The sequence below is a fragment of the Podarcis erhardii genome, assembly GCF_964252035.2.
Source record: "Podarcis erhardii genome assembly, chromosome: 6".
In the NCBI taxonomy this organism is placed as follows: domain Eukaryota; kingdom Metazoa; phylum Chordata; class Lepidosauria; order Squamata; family Lacertidae; genus Podarcis; species Podarcis erhardii.
Window position 1 is genome coordinate 34,556,257 of NC_138510.1, and position 18,926 is coordinate 34,575,182.

Sequence of the window (18,926 nt, forward strand, 5' to 3'; positions counted from 1 at the left end):
CTCTGGGATAAAGAATGACATTTATTGACATGAATGTTCAGGAGAATACTTTTAGCTAATATAAAGAACTGTTGACATGTTTCCCTTGAAGAATAAGAAGTAATTACTCTTGAATGAGCTGAGTGATAAATTGCAGTTACCTTTCACACAGGTATGTGCCATGCTAAAGGCACAGAAGTGTGCCTGTTTTTTAAAAGTTGGCAACTGGTGGTGTGAACTGTATTCCATAACAATATCACACCTAATTTACAACAGTTAATATAGCTTGGGGCTGAGATAAAGTGTGCTAATGCTGTGTTTCTGACAACAATGCAAAGCTGCATAGGCAAATCCACAAATATCTCACAGCTAGCATGTAGACAAGATTATGATAGTAGACTTCAATGAATAGCAGTAGGGGATTTAAACAAAAAAAACCCACACCCCACCCTTACCCATCCAAAGCACATGTGTTGGGGGTGCATGGGCTTGCCCCATTCCCCTTCCATTGAAGCATCCTGTGTATACATTATCTGAGTGGCATGGAACTGCATGGAAGTAGCTCCCTTGCATAAGTGTGCATCAGTTCATGGTCCCCTCCCAAGAAGTGGTACAAGTGAAACCCAAAGGCACAATCACCTGGGAGGATTGCACAATAAAGTTCTCCTGTGGAGGACCTAGTACGTAAGCAGAAGACCTACCCTAGGTTGGGCTGTGAGGTGCATTTATTGTGTTGCTTCCATTCCTGTACTTCATTGCAAAATTAACCTGTTAGCCGTACATTGTTGATCAATCAGTTAAGGATGGCATGCCATGCAGAGAGTGCATGAATGTGATTTTGCTTTAGGGGAAGTGCTTCTCAGATCTCCTCTTCCAATTTTCCTCCACAAAACAGCAGCCCAGACATGTAGTCATTTTCCTGAGGCCTGATCCAAAAGCCATCAAAATTAAGATTTCCCCTCTGTGTATTGTTTGAAGTTACTGGCTTAGGAAGGGGGTTGGCCTGTGTACTGTTACCAAGATGAAACAGTAAAATTTTCCAGTAGTGTATGTCTAACAAGTTTGTATCGCTAAGCTAGTCCAAAACAGAGATACTCCCTTCCCATGTTGCTTTTCCTTTCTCCATTAGCTGCTTCCTTCCAGTTTTCCATTCCATTCTATGGCTATCTTCTTCTTGACCTATGCCATACACCCTTGTTTCTCTTACTGTTTTCTCATTCCAGAAATCCATTGAGAATAAATCATGAGTCACAAGAGAGAAAAGTTCTCTTTCAGTAGTCTTTGTGGCAAGCAAGTGTGAGGCTTAAGGTTATTTTACTTGCTTTTTTGTTGCTATGTTACTCCTAAAGTATTTTAACTTTTTTCCACTCAATACTGCAGAGATGTATAACTCTGCAGAGGACAATGAAAGCTGCTACGTTTTGCACTAGGTTTCAGTGCTGGACTATTATTATTATTATTATTATTATTATTATTATTATTAATTTATTTATATCCGCCCATTGCTGGGTTTCCCCAGCCACTCTGGGCGGCTCTTAACCAAATATTAAAAACACAATACAGCATTAAACATTAAAAACTTCCCTAAACAAGGCTGCCTTCAGATGTCTTTTAAAAGTAAGATAGTTGCTTATTTCCTTGACATCTGATGGGTGTGTGTTCTACAGGGCAGGTGCCACTACCGAGAAAGCCCTCTGCCTGGTTCCCTGTAACCTCATTTATTGCAGTGAGGGAAGTGCCAGAAAGCCCTCGGCACTGGACCTCAGTGTCCAGGCTGAACAATGGGGGTGGAGACGCTCCTTCAGGTATACAGGACCGAGGCCGTTTAGGGCTTTAAAGGTCAGCACCAACACTTTGAATTGTGCTCGGAAATGTATAAGATGTCCATGTATATTGCATTAGTTACTGGACAAATACATATTGGGACTAGCTCTTCCCAAGCTGTTGCTGAGGTGTTCTGCCTACCTGTGATCCTAAACATACTCCTTAGCACTTTGACTTCCAATACAAATACTTCTTTCCATGCATGACTGTGCCAGTCAAGAGGTTGGAACTCCCTCCTTAGCAATGCTTAACCTGGTATTAAGCAGGATATCTTTCAGGCAGGCAGCAAATATAATCTTACTCACCTTTGTACCTGTATATTGGAACCCAAACAGAAAAAGGTTTAGGAAGGTATGACCCAAAGAGAATAGCCAAAAGTATTACAAGAATAAATATTGTATTTCTTGGTATACATGATAAAAGAATGGACAGATATCATTGGTTTATGAAGGTGGTTTTCACAGCAATATTTAAAGGCCACTGTTGGATAGATCTAGGATTTACTGCACAGTTCTATGTATATCTAAGGGTGGGGGAGAAATTCAGTTTGCTAAGAATTTTAATGGAAAATTAACCTAATTTGCAGTTTCAGAAACAAAATGCCAACTGAAACATAACTATCCTTTGAAATTTACACTTCTCCAAATTTTGCAGTGCAGTCAGTTTATGGGAGGGTTATACACTCATAACTGTTCTGTTGAAATAAGAGTGATGTGCAGTGCAATCCTATACATTGTGACTCAGGAGCCCCATTGAGTTCATAGGGACTTACCTTCAGTATTTTACTGTATTTTTCTCTGTATAAGTTGCCCCCATGTATAAGACGATCCCTATTTATTTTAACCCAAAATTAAGAAATTAAGTTGTTTAGCTTGGGGGGGGGGGGAGGTCACTTCCTCCAATTGCCCACCCGCCTGCCCGCCACTGCCAATCGCTTGCCACAGCCACTGCTGATCGCACACCTTGCAGTGGCCACCAATTGTCTGCTTGCTCGCCACCACCAACAGCCCACCCGCCCACTTGCTGCAGCCACCAATCATCTACCCGCCTCACCACAGCCACCAATCGCCTGCCCAATTGCCACAGCCACAGCCAATTGTCAGCAGGCCTTACTGCAGCCACCAATCACCCACCAATCGCCGCTGACAATCTCCTGCTTGCTGCTGCCATTAATTGCACATCCCCCCTCTGCATTCACTATCCATGTGTAAGACAACACCCAATTTTTGCCTATTTTTTTTTAGCAAAAAGTATTGTCTTATACACAGAAAAATACAGTATGTTCTATAAATACTCAACAAAAGTATCTTACTGCTTCCCAAATCCAACTCCCTCCAACTTTGGCTGCTCTTGACAATGCTTTCCTTCTTTTTCATCTCAGGCATTAGTATTAGTATTTTGAGTCCTGTAAAATATAGGCAGGTTTTACTAAAACATATGAAAATTTAAGCCACAAAAGTATGTAAGGAAAGAGTATTCCATTTACAAGCTGCTGATCTAGCCTGTATTATCAGAGCTGTATCTCAGTAGGACCTTAGTTTCTTCCAAAAATAGAAGTCAGCTTGTGATAGTAGTTAAGTGATGCCATTGTGCTCCTTCCTTTAGGGCTGTCAAAATTATTTCAAGCTGGTTATAATGTCTGTGTGTTTATAATCTCCAGCCCCCTCCATATCAACTGCTTCCTAATTTCTCACTGGTTTACAAAAGTACACGAGTTTAAATGGCAAAATACATGTAATGGCCAAGCTTTTCTGTTATAAACAAGGCAATCTGGAAAAAAATTATTTAAAAAAGAAAGTAAAAATCAGTTGTCAGTCTTCAGGTATCATCAACCTGTCCTTTACCCTTCAGCAGTGAATGTCTAACCACTCTCTCTAGGACACTGATAATAGTGTGAGCAGGATTTCTTCCCTGCCTCAGTTGGAAAATGCATCTTATCTTGTGCTATCGCAAGTCTTGTGTCAATAATACAATGCCTTGGAACATATTTTGTTTTTCCTGAACTAATTGCAGGAACTGAGGAGTCTAAAAAAGAAACAATTTTCACTCTCCCACTCCACCCAAGACATGTCATAATTGGAATGGAAATTGCCCTCCCCAGTGTAACTAAGGACCTTAGAAAAAAGTTCCTGATGGTGCCAATGGGACTTGTCCCCATCAAAGCTCTTAGTCACATAGGGGTGGGGTTGGGGGCAGAGGGCAACTCCATTCTGATAGCTGTTGGAAAGCAAAGTTCTGACATCAGGCGGAAAAGACCTGGAATCAACTCCCTGATCAACCCTTAAACTGACCACATGGCATTGAATATGGCATATACTTTGTCTATCTCATCCCAGAAGAGGGATGAGGGAACAAGAGGGAATCAAAGTGCCATTTTGTACCCGGGTTGACTTACTCTCTTTGCATTCTCCCTCACACACCCTTCAGCCTAATTTACCACACGAAGTCTTTGAGGGGGGAAATGGAATACATGCTGCCCTGAGCTCCTTAAAGGTGCCCTACATACAGTACAAATAATGTGTAATCTGAAACCTTTAAATGCTAATATTGTGCTTTTGCAGAATTAATTTGGGAATCGTGTGTGTGCCTGTGTGTGTATTCACACAGCATGAACCACTTTTAGTGTTTTTTTTTAATTCTGACAAGTCCATATATAATGGAGGAATTGGCATAAGATCATGTCTGTTCAGTTATATATCTTGAACCAATTATTCCAGATTAGTGAGGGAGGTTTGTTTTAATGCCTTATTAAATATTCCTTAAAGTGCATATAAAATGACCAGACAAGAGGAAAAATGTTTATGAAGCTTTTGCAGTGAATAGCCATGGCAATATAATGATACCAGACTGTAACCATGACCATCTGTTTTGCTGTCTAATTAATACTGACTTGCAGTAGATTGGAATATGGATTTTCCATCAGGCTTTGCCTAATTGCTGCTCTGCAGCTACATCACTGCGCATTGTGCTGACATTCTATGTTTGTGCACATCCTCACTGTAAACATGGCCTGCAGGTTCCGAGTCCTGATCTTTCCCCTACACATTCCCCTATATTTAGTGGAAGGTATAACAGTACACCCATGGGATGCGGGTGGTGCTGAGTTCTAAACCACTGAGCCTCTTGGGCTTGCCAATCAGAAGGTCGGCGGCTCAAATCCCCGCGGCGGGGTGAGCTCCCGTTGCTCGGTCCCAACTCCTGCCAACCTAGCAGTTAGATAGAACACCAAAAGTGCAAGTAGATAAATAGGTACCGCTCTGGTGGGAAGGTAAACGACAATTCTGTGCTCTGCTCTGGTTGTGCCAGAAGCAGCTTAAGTCATGCTGGCCACACGACCCGGAAAAACTCTCTGCGGACAAACGCCGGCTCCCTCGGCTTGTAAAGCGAGATGAGCGCTGCAACCCCAGAGTCGTTCGCGACTGGACTTAACTGTCAGGGGTCCTTTACCTTTACCTTTTTATAACAGTGCAAGGATTACATGTAGTGCTGGCCGAAGACATTTTGCTGCCTGAAGTGGAGCAAAAATCTCCTTAATCCTACTAGGGCCAAACACTTTAGTATCACAGCAGGGCAGGGCAGGATCAGTGCTGGCTTTTGTTTGTTTCAGAATTTATCAGAATTCAGAAAATATCTGAATATAAAACATAGATAATAAAATAGTATTAAAACACATAAATCAACAAGAATTAAAAACTATCTGATTTGAGAAGGCTTCTGAGAAAAGAAAAGTTTTCAACAGATATTGAAAACACTAACCAGTATTGGGGTTGCTTCACTTTTGAAGAAAGGGAATTACAGAGAGCAGGTGCCACAGTGCTAAAGTCACATCATGCCTTACTGGAAAGGTGTATGTCACCATCAACAGATGCTCCTCCACAAATGTAAATGACTGGGGCAGTTTCTCAGATTCTGTTGTTCAGAATTGCATAGGGCTTTATGCACCGGTAGTATAACCTTGAACCTAGCTTAGTAGCAGATTGGCAGCCAGTGCATCACTATCAACAGAAGTGTCACATGTTCCTGATAAGATGCCCCAGAGAGCAACCATGCAGCAGTATTTTGTACTATCTGCAGCTTCCCAATCAAATGCAAGTGCAGACAAAAGATGGTATTTCTTCACACAGTGCATTGTTAAACTGTGGAATTTGCTCCCACGGGAGACAGTGAGAGCCACCAACTTGGATGATTTCTAGCCATGAGGACTATGCTGCCTTCACAGTCATAGGTAGTGTGCTTCTGAATGCCACTGGCTGGAGACCGCAGGAGGAGAACATGCTATTGTACTCTAGTCCTGCTTGCAGGCTTCCCATTGGCCACTGTGAGAAGAAGATACTGGACTAGATGGGCCATTGGCCTGACCCAAGAAGCTCTTATTTTCTTAAGGGCAGCCTGATGTAAAGTGCATTAAAGTAATCCAGTCTAGAGGTTACCACTACATGGATCACTGTTGCCTAGCTATCCCTGTCCAGGAACAGTTGTAGCTAGCATACCAGCTAGTGTCCTAGTGACTAAAGACACTTGAGCCTTCAGTGACAATGCTGGATCTAGGAGTCCCCCCAAGTTACACACCTATTCTTTCAGGGGGGAGTGCAATCCCATTCAGAGCAAGCAACTGACCAATTTCCCAGACCTGGAAACTACTTGCCCACATGGCCTTTTGTCTTACTTGGATTTAATTTCAGTTTATTGGCTCTCATCCAGACAATTATTACTGAGACTAGGGATTAATTTGTGACTTGCATGGCACCTCCTGATTCAGATGCTACAGACAAAGATCTATGTGTCATCCGTGTACTAATGAAACTGTGCTCCAAATAACTCCTCATGACCAACCCCAGTGGCCTCTTATAGATGTAGCATAGGGGACAAAGTAGTGTCCTGTGGCACCCTACAAAACAACTCCCAGCAGCCCAAAGAGCAATTGCCCATGCCCTGGAATCAGTCCTGTAGGTAGGAGCAGCAGAGCCAGTGTAACACAGTATTCTGCACTCCCATCTCACAGAGCCAATCCAGTAGAATACTGTGGTCAATGGCATCAAAGGTCACTGAGAGATCAACAGGGTCACACACACACCCATCTCTCTCCCTGTATATATGTACAGGCCTGAATTCAGATTGAAATGAATCTAGAAAATCAGTCTCATCCAAGAGTGCCTGCAGCTATGCCCTGACCACCCTCTATGATACCTTTCCCCAGAAAAGGTGTATCAGCAACAGGGTGGCAATTGTGAAGAACCCCAAAAGGGCATTTCATAATATCCCCCAAAAGGGATATTATGAATGGTTAAAAAGGAAAACCACTCAAAGAGGAATGAGATTAATGCTGTATTTATGTTTGACAATAAAATGTTTGAAATCTGGCCCATACTTCTAGAAAAGGTAGATTTTCACTTGCTGTGCAGGCGAATACCTGTAGATGCTTTGTTTTCGTTATCAAATCCACTCAAATATCTCTTGCATCAAATTTCTAGTTATTCCCATCCTCCCCCACAATTTACCCCAGGACAATAAGATTATCATCATAATTAAATATTTGCATATTACTATTTGCCTGGCACAGGAAGCAGGATCAGTTTCCAGCTCATGCTCTTAGTCAGAAAATAAGCAACTTAACTTGTTTTGTTTAACCATCACAGCTCCTTTAATAAGAAAAATACCACCATGGTTCCCTCCACAACCCCTTTGAGGTTCTGATCCAACTAAAACGAGTCACTTCTAAAATCCAATGAGAACATTTAAACTAAGTTTTTCCCAACTAAATTTTCCTATTGTTTCGAATGGGACATGCAGCACAATCCTGCACATGTTTACTCAGAAGTAAGTTCCATTGTGTTTAGTGGGCCTTACTCCTAGGTAAGTATGTATAGGATTGCAGTCTTAGTCACATGCAGACTTACTCAGAAGCCCCACGATGCTCGGTTTCATCAAATATGAGTTAATCGTACTCATATTTGTATAAGACTTTCAAGTGCAACCCAAAATGGTACATACCCTCTCCCTACCTGTCCTTTGTTCTCTGCCATGTCGGTTATTTATATTTAGCTCCTGATTCAGTATGAAACTCAGCACCTCTCAGAAATGGCAAGAACTTGCTAAATTCCTCCATCACCAATCTCTGATGATAGATTTGGGTTTTCTTTACAATATAAGATACTTCAGCTCATACAGAGTAAGAACAGAAGAGCCCTCCTGGATCATTGTGAATAGAAAAGTTTTTGCTGTGCCCAGTTAATTGATGAATCAGCAGGTATATTGCCATCCATCTGTCTGCAGATTGCCAGCAAGGGATCTACAAACAGTTTGTTGAGTTGTGAAACACATTTGCTCATCACAAGCATTGGCAGACAAGCTTGACATCACTGATTATCAGAATGACACTTAAATGCTTTTTTAAAAAAAATTAAAACTACTATAGAAACATGAGTACTACAGCACACTATATTTTGAAAAGTCATTGAAAACTGCAACTGTCCTAGAATGTGGACGCCAAGTTAATAAATGAACCTGGCCACTTACCAGCAATACTAGCTGAAAGTTAGTTTCTAGTAGGAGTGTGCATCAGACCCAGACAAGCCCTGAATCCCAAATTGAAGTGGGACATTTTAGACAGATTTGAGGCTTGGCCAAAGCAGGGTCTCTCTGAAGTGCCCCAACTGAAGCAGAGCTCTACACAGTAGTTCAGGACCATTTGACTTTAGGGACCTTTAAAAAACTGTGAAGTTAGGCTTAACTTTTTGCAGACACACTTTCATCCTGTGAAAGTAGGGGTGACTTTTATGCCAGGCTGGAGGGATGGGAGTTGGATAACTCTTTTGTGATTGACAGCTTCTAATCAGAGGGAATGGTTGTACCAAGTCTCTTCCACCAGTATTTTGGCACAGTAATATATCACCATGTTCTTTTTCCCAGGCTGATGAGGAACCATTAATGAGTACTTTTTGGGTTTGGTCAGTCAACCAGCTACAAAGCCACCTAAGAGTTACCTTGTTCAACCCACATTTTACTAACTTCCTCGCAATAATATGCTGGGGGACTTTGTCAAGAGGCTTACTGAAATCAAGAGGCTTACTGAAATCAAAAGGCTTACTGAAATCCACAGCATTTCCCTGATCCACCAAGTGTGTAATTCCATCAGAATATAACTCAGAGTGGACTGACCTTGAACAATAGCCACAGAATGTTGACTATCAGTTGGGAAACAGAAGTGGAGGACAGGGATAGGAGTATCCCATATGTAAGTGTGTGACTGACTAGAATCCTGAAAAGGAGTTCTCAGTACTGCATTGATTTGTTACAGGGTTCTATTTGTGTAGTTATGATACTCTTTCTTGCATTACATATGGCATCATATCAGCATGTGAGGTATTTCCTACATGTTTAATTGTGGTCTGTCTAGATAAACTGCATACTTTACATCAAAGCACGAAACCATGTAAAAGTAAAGCTGTTACTATACAGAGGGAAGCAAAAAAAAAAAAAAAAGATTATTTAATTATGCATCAGCTTCCTTCAGCCTAAATGCCTGGAGCAAAGTAAGTGAATCATACATATCACTTTTGCTCTGCTGGCAGCACATTTGATGTGATATCTTAGAGTCACTTTGCATTGAGCAAAAGTGGGAGTTCCCTCTGCTCAGCAGAAAGTGTTAGCTATAAAACTTTGGAGTAATATAATTTGGAGTCTATTGCTTTTATTTATTTCATTCCTGGTTACGCCAAATAGCAACTTGTCCTTACTATGATATTATTGATAGGAATGTGAGCATGTATCTGCCTTAAAATAGAGTAAGTAAATTGTGTAATATGTAAACCTGGCTACCATGATCAAAGACAACAAGGGATAGTACACAACTGTATCCACAAATAAAGTGGACTTTTATTTATGCATCTCCCAGATATTTGCCAGAAAGTTGGCGGACCCTCTGGAGTAGATTGGAGGGCACGAGGATTCCATGGAGGAATGAATGGGGAAGTCTGCTCACATGAAATTGGATATCACCTATGGGTTTCCAAGAAGCATACCAGCATGTTTTGAGAAATCAGAAAGCAGAGCTATATCATATTGTTTCTACCTGTGGTCATAGGTTTGTCACAGTAACCCTAAGTGGTCTCTTGACATAGAACTGAAAAACTTTCCTTAGCTTATTTCAATTTCGGTCTGTGACTTTTGTAGTTATTTATGTTCTCAGGGGCATAAGATGGACACAGGAAATGATGGACAGATACGGATTGGAGATATAGTTATTCTTGATTGTCTGGAATATGTGGGTGGCTTTTGTTACCATTCACCATGGCATCCTTCTGAGCTATCTTGTCTGCATTGGACTGTGAAGTCCTGTGTTTCAGTGGCTCTGGTCCTTTTTGTCTGGTTGGTCTCAGAAAGGGATGCTGTTTCCCATAAACATTGGCATGTGGACCCACACAGTGATCCATCTTCTCCCCTGTGCTATTCAACATGTACATGAAATTGCTGCATGAAGTTAGAGCTTTGGGAGGTTGATGATACATGTCTCTATTTCTCTTCTCCATTTGATCAGAGGGAGTGGGCAGGTTAGGTCCTAAAGCAGAGCTGGAACACAGTGATGGGCTAGCTGAATCTGAATCCAGAGAAGATGGAAGAACTGTTGCTTAGACTTTCTGTTGATTCAGAGATAATTGCACAGACGGTGGCTATGTACACACAACATTTTGTTCCAGAATTGATGGAAACTGAATACTTTTTTTTTCTTTGTAGTCCACAAACAATCTAGATCTATTGCATATGTTTCCATTGAAATGTGCTTATTGAGAAACTGGTTTCATTTAGAAAATAAAAGCTCATTGCAGATTCATTCTGTATTACCCTACAGTGTGCCCATTTGAAAACAGAGACACTCATGTCTAATGATGTTGTGGGTGGCCTTTTACCAAGATCACAATACCACTTCCTACTTCATTCACTTGGGGCATCAAAGAGAGGGTTTTCAAACACATATCAAATAACCACTCCCATCCTTATAGATGGTATAGATTGAAAGCAGTACGTTGAGAACAAACCATAGTCTGTCATGTTTTGATTTGCCTTGATTGCATTTGAGAAAGCTAATATTTTTTCTGATTTGGAGAGTATATCATAACAAAAGTTGTTGAATTTTTAAAACATTGCATTTTGTTACTTAGAAATTTCCACTATTCATAGGAGTTCTTTTTTATGCTAGCTGGATATTAGGACTATTGCCATTGACAACACTGTTGTTTCAATATAAGTAAATAGGTAGTTTCCCCCAGAGTTAATGATATCACATTGAGGGATGTGATATCATTAACTCTGGGCACACAATGAATTACAAGTAGTACTCTGTAATATTAAAGCTCTGCATTTGAGCAATGCTATTAATGATGTCAAATCCTGCAGTATTTCCTGCCCATCATGTGGACCTTAACCCTCAGTAGGAAGAGTTCCAGGCTTCCCTGTAGATTAGTATGAGCATATCTCAGGCTCGGATTTCTGGCCAGAGCCTAGTTCAGTTTGGAAGTATATAAGTCCTTCTTTCCAAACAAAGTAAATGGTAACATCAGCTACTATCTGGCCAGCCTGCACTCTGAATTCAAAGAAGAGTGTGTTCTATGAGGTGGAGCTTGGTTGTGTTCAGAGCCTCTTGTTGCAGTGCAGCTGTGTGACATAATAGTATCTCGGGACATGTCTGCAAAGTAATTTCACTGCAAAGTGATTTGGAAAGAGGACAAAGCTGAGATTGGGAAGAGGCAGGTAGCTTCTTTCTCATTCCATAAGCATGAATGCTGCCTTGCAAACTTCTTGACCTTATCCTATGATCCACCCAAATCTCCTATATGTACAGACAAGAACAAGCTGAAGTCTTCTGTGATTGTGGACCATGGTATCTGATGCACATTGGATAACCTTCAAAACTATTGTGCAGATGCATCTTTAGTCAGATTGTTGTTTTTTTCTATTCTCTTTCATAGAACCATAATCAAAGATGGAAGAGACCTCAAAGATCATGTAATCCAATCCCCCCACTGATGCAAGACACTCACTACTACAGCATTGCTGGTAGGTGGTCATCCAGGCTCTGCTTAAAAAAAACCAACTATAACAAAGGAGAGTCTACCACCTTCTGAGGCAGCCTGTTCCACTGTCAATCAGCTTGTGCCACCAGGAAGTTTTTCCTAATATTTACTCTAAATACTTTTGCTTGTCATTTGAATCCATTGGTTCATGTCCCACCATCTGAAGCAACTGAAAACAAATTAGCTCCATCATCGGTGGAAGTTTCTGCAGGTCATGAAGGGCAGAGAGGAAAACACTAGTTACACAATTTGATTTCAGGACAGACTAGCACTTACTAACTGGAAAATATTTGTTTAGGTTCTGGAGAATGTGACTGCTTTTTCAGTTCTGTGTTAAAAGACTATTTAGGTAGATACATCCTGTGTTAGTATTTGTAACACATAAATAACACTACATATTAGCAGCAACCTTAATGTGACCTCTCCTCTCAAACGATTCTTTGCAAGTTCATTTGCAAACTATATTCTGTCAAATCCCTTTCCATTTTGAAAGGCCTGAACATAGGCCAGATAAAGCCAGAACTAAAAAGATCCCTGTCTTGTGGGAAGTGTTCAGTTTTATTTGCCCCTTCTCAGGCCTAAGACTACAACCCATAGCTACTTTCCCTCCCTCTGATTAGTACAGCATGCTAAACAACTGAATATCAGAGATAAAAACCTCTGCTGAGCAGTGCACAAGATTCCAGGGGTCTTGGTACTTAACTAGGGTTTGTGTTTCCTTCAGAAATGAGGCACAATGGATACTATAGTGATTTATTTACACTATATCGTTTATTTACACATCTCTATAACCTGAGCCTACTTATGGAATAAGGTCAGTGCATCAATATTCCAAGAAGTTTCTGTCCCTCTCATAAGATATCAACATCTCTCTCTCCAGCATACTGCTTATTACCATCAACCTACCTTTTCTAAAACTCTGGTATTGTCTTTTGAACTAACTCTCAGTTGAAGGAGGTAGGCTTCCTAAAGGATCATTAGGAAATTAGTTTTTACATGTGTTGATGGCCTAGGATTAAACGGGGTAGCTGATACACCATTTAGGAAGGTGTTCTAGGTTAACATATGCCACTTCCATGTGATTAACACTGACTAATGCAAATCTAGAATATGCATTTTAGCACCTATAAATCTATTATTCTTATTCTTATTCTTATTATTAATATACCACCCTTCATCCAAGGACCACAGGGCAGTTTACACCATATAAATCTATAACTATACTGTAGCTAAAATGGGGTATATGATTGAGAGAAGGAGAATAAGGGACTATTTTGTAATAATCTGAAAACCCTTTTAGAAGACATCTGAAGGCAGCCCTGTTTAGGGAAGCTTTTAATGTTTAACAGACCACTGTATTTTAATATTTTGTTGGAAGCCGCCCAGAGTGGCTGGGGAAACCCAGCCAGATGGGCAGGGTATAAATAAATAATAGTAGTAATAATAATTAGATAAAAAGAATACCTTTGTTCTAGTACAAGATGGTGAGGGAAGGTGTCGGCCAAAAACTAAGAAAAAGCCACCCCATAGCTTCCTTTTTAATTGCTATCCATTCATCCCCTTTTCATTAGTGTATTCCACGGGCAAGAAAACTGACTGTGTTGTGAGGTCTATAACAGCTGCCTTCCCTCCAAAAAATGAGAACACCCACTCTCCCCTGTTCTCTATTTTCTCTCCCAGGAACTGAGAAGGTCCTGTCAAAACTTGGATTATATTCAAGCCTTTCTCTCCTTAGCTTCCTTCCTTGCTTCACCCCTCTTTGGGAGTCATGAACCAGGCAACAGCGGATGGCCTGTTCTGGGCTTGTCACCTTCACACTGAATCCAGTGTAGAAGGAAAGGTATTTCTGGCTTGATTGGGCTCCCTCTTGGTTTCTGATTAGACTTTAGCTAACACAGCTGGAAGCCTTTGTGAATGAACTAACTGTGCTGGAGAAACAAAGAGGTTCTCGTGGGCTATGTCATGACCTCACAATAGAGTAGTTAGCACTTACATAATGCCATCTTTTTGCAGCAGAGAAGGGTACACATTTGTGCTTGGCTGTTTCACAGAGAAAGTAATAAGCATGGTATGCGTAAGATAAAGGTCCTCCAAAGTAACTAGGAGGATGCAGGAAATGGTCTAGAGTGGGGACCTTAGGTGATGGAGGTAATCCACTCATAACATGTTTTGTTTGTTTTCACTTTGTTTTCCATTTTAAAATTGCTGCAGGTTTAGATTGGGTTGTATATGTATAGGTAGAAATCCAGCATTTGACTTTTCTTTGTCTTATGGAACATTTCAGAAGTGGAAACCAGCCAAGCCCCACAATGAATGCACTGTGTGCTGATGGGTCTCAAACACTCACTGAGTTAGGGACTTCCCCTGCATGTGAAGATAGGCTGTGACAGATTGAGCAGATGAGACCAATAGTGGATCCAAAGTCAAGATGGCAGTTTTTGCACATGCTGTGGAAGAAAATGAGGGGCAGATGGGACTCATTGATCTGGGAAGTAGCCCACCTAGGAGAAGGAAATCTCTGATCCTAAACCTCAGGATCTAAACCTTTTCTTTCAGGAGAAGAAAAGGCTAAAGGGTCACCCTACACAAATCCAGAGTGGAATCCCTAAGACAGTTGGATGGTGCCATGTATGCCTCTTTCAGGCAGTTTCTGCAGCTAAGCTGGTGCCAAATGTATTGCTCTGCTTTCATATGAACCACATCAGGGTGGCTGAGAGGGGGTGGGTCTCCATACACATTGCTCAGGCTTGCACCTCAGGGAGGTCACTTCAGTGCTCCTAATGCAGCAATGTGACTTCACCCCTGGAGGTGTACTCCAGTGTACTTGAGATAGACAGATGCCAGAAACAACATGTACTTTTAGTTGAGATTCCTGCATTTTATGGGGTTGGAGTAGATGACCCTTGGGGTCCCTTCCAGCTCTACAGTTATATGATTCTGTGATTCCTAGACTGAACACAACTAGTTCTAAACTTCTGTGCCAAGCTTAGAAAGTGAATGAAATGTTTTGGACTTGTGAATATCTTCTTCTTCTACTACTACTACTACTACTACAGCATCTCACTTCCATTTTTGGATATACACCACTTCAAGTTCTCTCCAGCATTCTCTTTTGTTTGCTTCCTGTGAGTAGATTAGCACCTGCATATGGCTTAAGTATTCTTAAGTATTAAGTATTCTAAAAGAAAATACCGTATGCAATTAAATACCGTACGCAATTAAAAGTTGAACATATAGACAAATAAAGAGGGTTGTTTGAGGTCATTATTTATCATCTTATATTTGGAGGAATGTATTGACTAAAATATGTGGCTGCAGGTTATACAACAGGGTGAAGTCAGGACCTGCTTAATTAATCCTTCAGCAATTATAATTTACAATAAAGTAGCTACCCTTGATTGCACACTCTTAAAACTGGTGCACCATTTTAAAATTTGTGACAAAGGCCTAACCCAAAGTATTCATTGCACAGAGTAAATGCTACTGAGATTTGGATCTCTTCATCTGTTTGATGTACACAGTGAGTAAAATGTAAAGTAACATGTAATTCAAGCTTTCATTAGATTTTCCCTGTTACCTTTTTTCCAACACAGCAAGTGTATTTCAGAGTTGTAACATGAGGCAACAAAGAAAGAATTCATTTAGTAGAAAAAGCAACCCCCTCATATGGGTAACAGACCTCTCTCATTTAAAAACAGGAAAGAATCTCCTTGAAGTAACCAAACAAAAGAGGGAATGCCCCTACTATGAAGGAGACATACTGTTTGTCATGAATTTTTGGAGTTAGGTTTTGGAGTTTTCTTCTTGATCACCATGATTCATTGTCACTATATGGTGCATGCTGGGTTGAGTGAGTTTGTACATACCTCTTAACTAATGTGAGTCTTTGAAATGAAAATTAGTGTCAAAGCAGTAATATTTTTCCAATGAACTTTCCACCCTCAAAAATATTGCAAAGAGTGTGTGTGTGTGTGTGTGTGTGTGAGCGCGCATGCACGCACGCATGCATGTGCATGCCCCAGGAACACGGGGTTGAGGATGAAAGTTGGGGTGCAAAAGGGGTTGCAGAATAGGAGGTGGTTGTGACTTCATAATTGGCCAGAAGGTAAAAAGGGTGCTTAGTAGTCACGTTGTTTAAGAGAAAGAAAGTGGGCATTATAAAACTTGCCATGCCTGAGCCTACAGCTACTCAACTCATTGCCTCCAGTTTTCTTGTAAGAGAAAGCTGGCAACAAGGAAGGAAAAGCCTTCTATGTGGAAAGGGGTGGTTTGTGTGCAAGAGAATACTTTAAAAGGAAAAAATAGACCTCTTCAGACAATTTCAATTATAGGCAGTTCCTGTCTGTAGCCTGCAGGCTTTTATAACCATGTGATTAAATATTTTAATTTATTATTATTATTATTATTATTATTATTATTATTATTATTATTAATTATTTATTATTTATACCCCGCCCATCTGGCTGGGCCTCCCCAGCCACTCTGGGCGGCTTCCATAGAAACCAAAAATACAGTAAAATATCACACGTTAAAAACTTCCCTGAACAGGGCTGCCTTAAGATGTCTTCTGAATGTCAGGTAGTTGTTTATCGCTTTGACATCTGCTGGAAGGGTGTTCCACAGGGCAGGCGCCACTACCGAGAAGGCCCTCTGCCTGGTTCCCTGTAGCTTTGCTTCTCGCAATGAGGGAACCGCCAGAAGGCCCTCAGCGCTGGACCTCAGCGTCCGGGCAGAATGATGGGGGTGGAGACGCTCCTTCAGGTATACTGGACAGAGGCCGTTTAGGGCTTTAAAGGTCAGCGCCAGCACTTTGAATTGTGCTCGGAAACGTACTGGGAGCCAATGTAGGTCTTTCAAGACCAGTGTTATATTGTCTCGGCGGCCGCCCCCAGGTCACCAGTCTAGCTGCTGCATTCTGGATTAGTTGTAGTTTCCGAGTCACCTTCAAAGGTAGCCCCACGTAGAGTGCATTGCAGTAGTCCAAGCGGGAGATAACCAGAGCATGCACCACTCTGGTGAGACAGTCCGCAGGCAGATAGGGTCTCAGCCTACGTACCAGATGGAGCTGGTAAACAGCTGCCCTGGACACAGATTTGACCTGTGCCTCCATGGACAGCTGTGAGTCCAAAATGACTCCCAGGCTGTGCACCTGGTCCTTCAGGGGCACAGTTACCCCATTCAGGACCAGGGAATCCTCCACACCTGCCCGCCTCCTGTCCCCCAAAAACAGTACTTCTGTCTTGTCAGGATTCAACCTCAATCTGTTAGCCGCCATCCATCCTCCAACCGCCTCCAGACACTCACACAGGACCTTCACTGCCTTCACTGGTTCTGATTTAAAAGAGAGGTAGAGCTGGGTATCATCCGCATACTGATGAACACCCAGCCCAAACCTCCTGATGATCTCTCCCAGCGGCTGCATGTAAATGTTGAAAAGCATGGGGGAGAGGACAGAACCCTGAGGCACCCCATAAGCGAGAGCCCAGGGGTCTGAACACACATCCCCCACCACCACTTTCTGAACACGGCCCAGGAGGAAGGAGCGGAACCACTGTATGACAGTGCCCCCAGCTCCCAGCCCCTCAAGACAGTCCAGAAGGATGTTATGGTCGATGGTATCAAACGCCGCTGAGAGATCCAGCAGAACTAGGAAACAGCTCTCACCTTTGTCCCTAGCCCGCCGGAGATCATCAACCAGTGTGACCAAGGCAGTTTCAGTCCCATGATGAGGCCTGAATCCCGACTGGAAGTACCAAATGGTCCGCTTCTTCCAGGCGTGCCTGGAGTTGTTCAGCAACTGCTCGCTCAATCACCTTGCCCAAGAATGGAAGATTTGAAACTGGGCGATAATTGGCCATTGTGGCCGCATCTAAAGAAGGTTTTTTAAGAAGCAGTTTAATAACCGCCTCTTTCAGCGGGTCTGGGAAGGCTCCCTCACAGAGGGAAGCATTCACCACCCCACGAAGCCCATTGCCCAGTCCTTCCCGGCTAGCTTTTATAAGCCAGGATGGGCAAGGATCCAGGAGACAGGTGGTTGGTTTCACTCGTCCAAGCAGCCTGTCCACATCCTCGGAGGTAATAGATTGGAATTGATCCCACTCGACTAGACAAAACTCTAGCACTCTCCTGCCCCGGCCCTGCTCCCATGGTGGAGCCTACTTCTTCCCAAATCTGAGCAATTTTACCTGCAAAAAACTTTGCAAAATCATTACAGGAGAACATGTGGCCCGTACTGGGCCCCGATGTTGCAGGTGGTTCTGCTAAATTGTGAACCACCTGAAAAAGTCTCCTGCTGCTGTTTTCGGCAGATGCAATAGAGGCGGTGAAGAAATTCTTCTTCGCCATAGCTATCGCCACTTGGTAGGCTCGACGTTGAGCTCTAACCTGTGTCCGGTCAGATTCGGAATGAGTTATCCGCCACCGGCGCTATAGCCGTCTCAACGATTGTTTCATTGCCCTCAGATCCGTGGAAAACCACGGGGCTGTCCGGGCTCCATGCAATCGGAGAGGGCGCTTAGGAGCCAAACAGTCAATAGCCCTGGTTAACTCCACATTCCAGCGGGCCACCAGGGAATCAGCTGAAAGGCCATCAACATGGGATAAAGCATCCCCTACCACTCTCTGGAAAACATTTGGATCCATTAAGTGGCGGGGGTGGACCATCCAAATTGGTCCCACCTCCCTGCAGAGGGGATGGGTCGCAGAGAAGTCCAGTTGCACCAGGAAGTGATCTGACCATGGCACTCCTTTCGTTTCGCTTTTACTTAGTGTCAGATCACCAACATCCATAGAGGTAAACACCAGGTCCAAGGCATGTCCGCGGCTATGGGTTGGGCCAGACTTATTCAGGGACAGCCCCATGGAGGCCATGCTTTCCACGAAGTCCCGAGCGGCCCCTTGTATGGTCGTGTCAGCATGGATGTTAAAATCCCCTAGGACGACCAAGCTAGGTGTCTCCAGGAGAACATCCGCCACGACCTGAAGCAGCTCGGGCAGGGAATCCTTGGTGCAGTGGGGAGGTCGGTACACCAAAAGGAATCCTGTACTGCCCCT

General features: G+C 42.5%; 1 protein-coding gene across 4 annotated transcripts in view; it reads left to right on the forward strand.

The window, feature by feature from the left end:
- The window catches only part of NGF (nerve growth factor), a 57,380-nt gene that overhangs the window by 16,908 nt on the left and 21,546 nt on the right, over positions 1-18,926 (forward strand). The window contains exon 2 of one of the 4 annotated variants that reach the window (XM_081865052.1): positions 11,769-11,856. The exons of 2 other annotated variants lie outside the window; for them this stretch is intronic. The gene's annotated coding sequence lies outside the window, so the exon portion shown is untranslated. Of the gene's footprint in view, positions 1-11,768; positions 11,857-14,976; positions 14,999-18,926 lie in introns of those variants that run through there. One more of the 4 variants, XM_081865053.1, reaches the window with a different exon arrangement.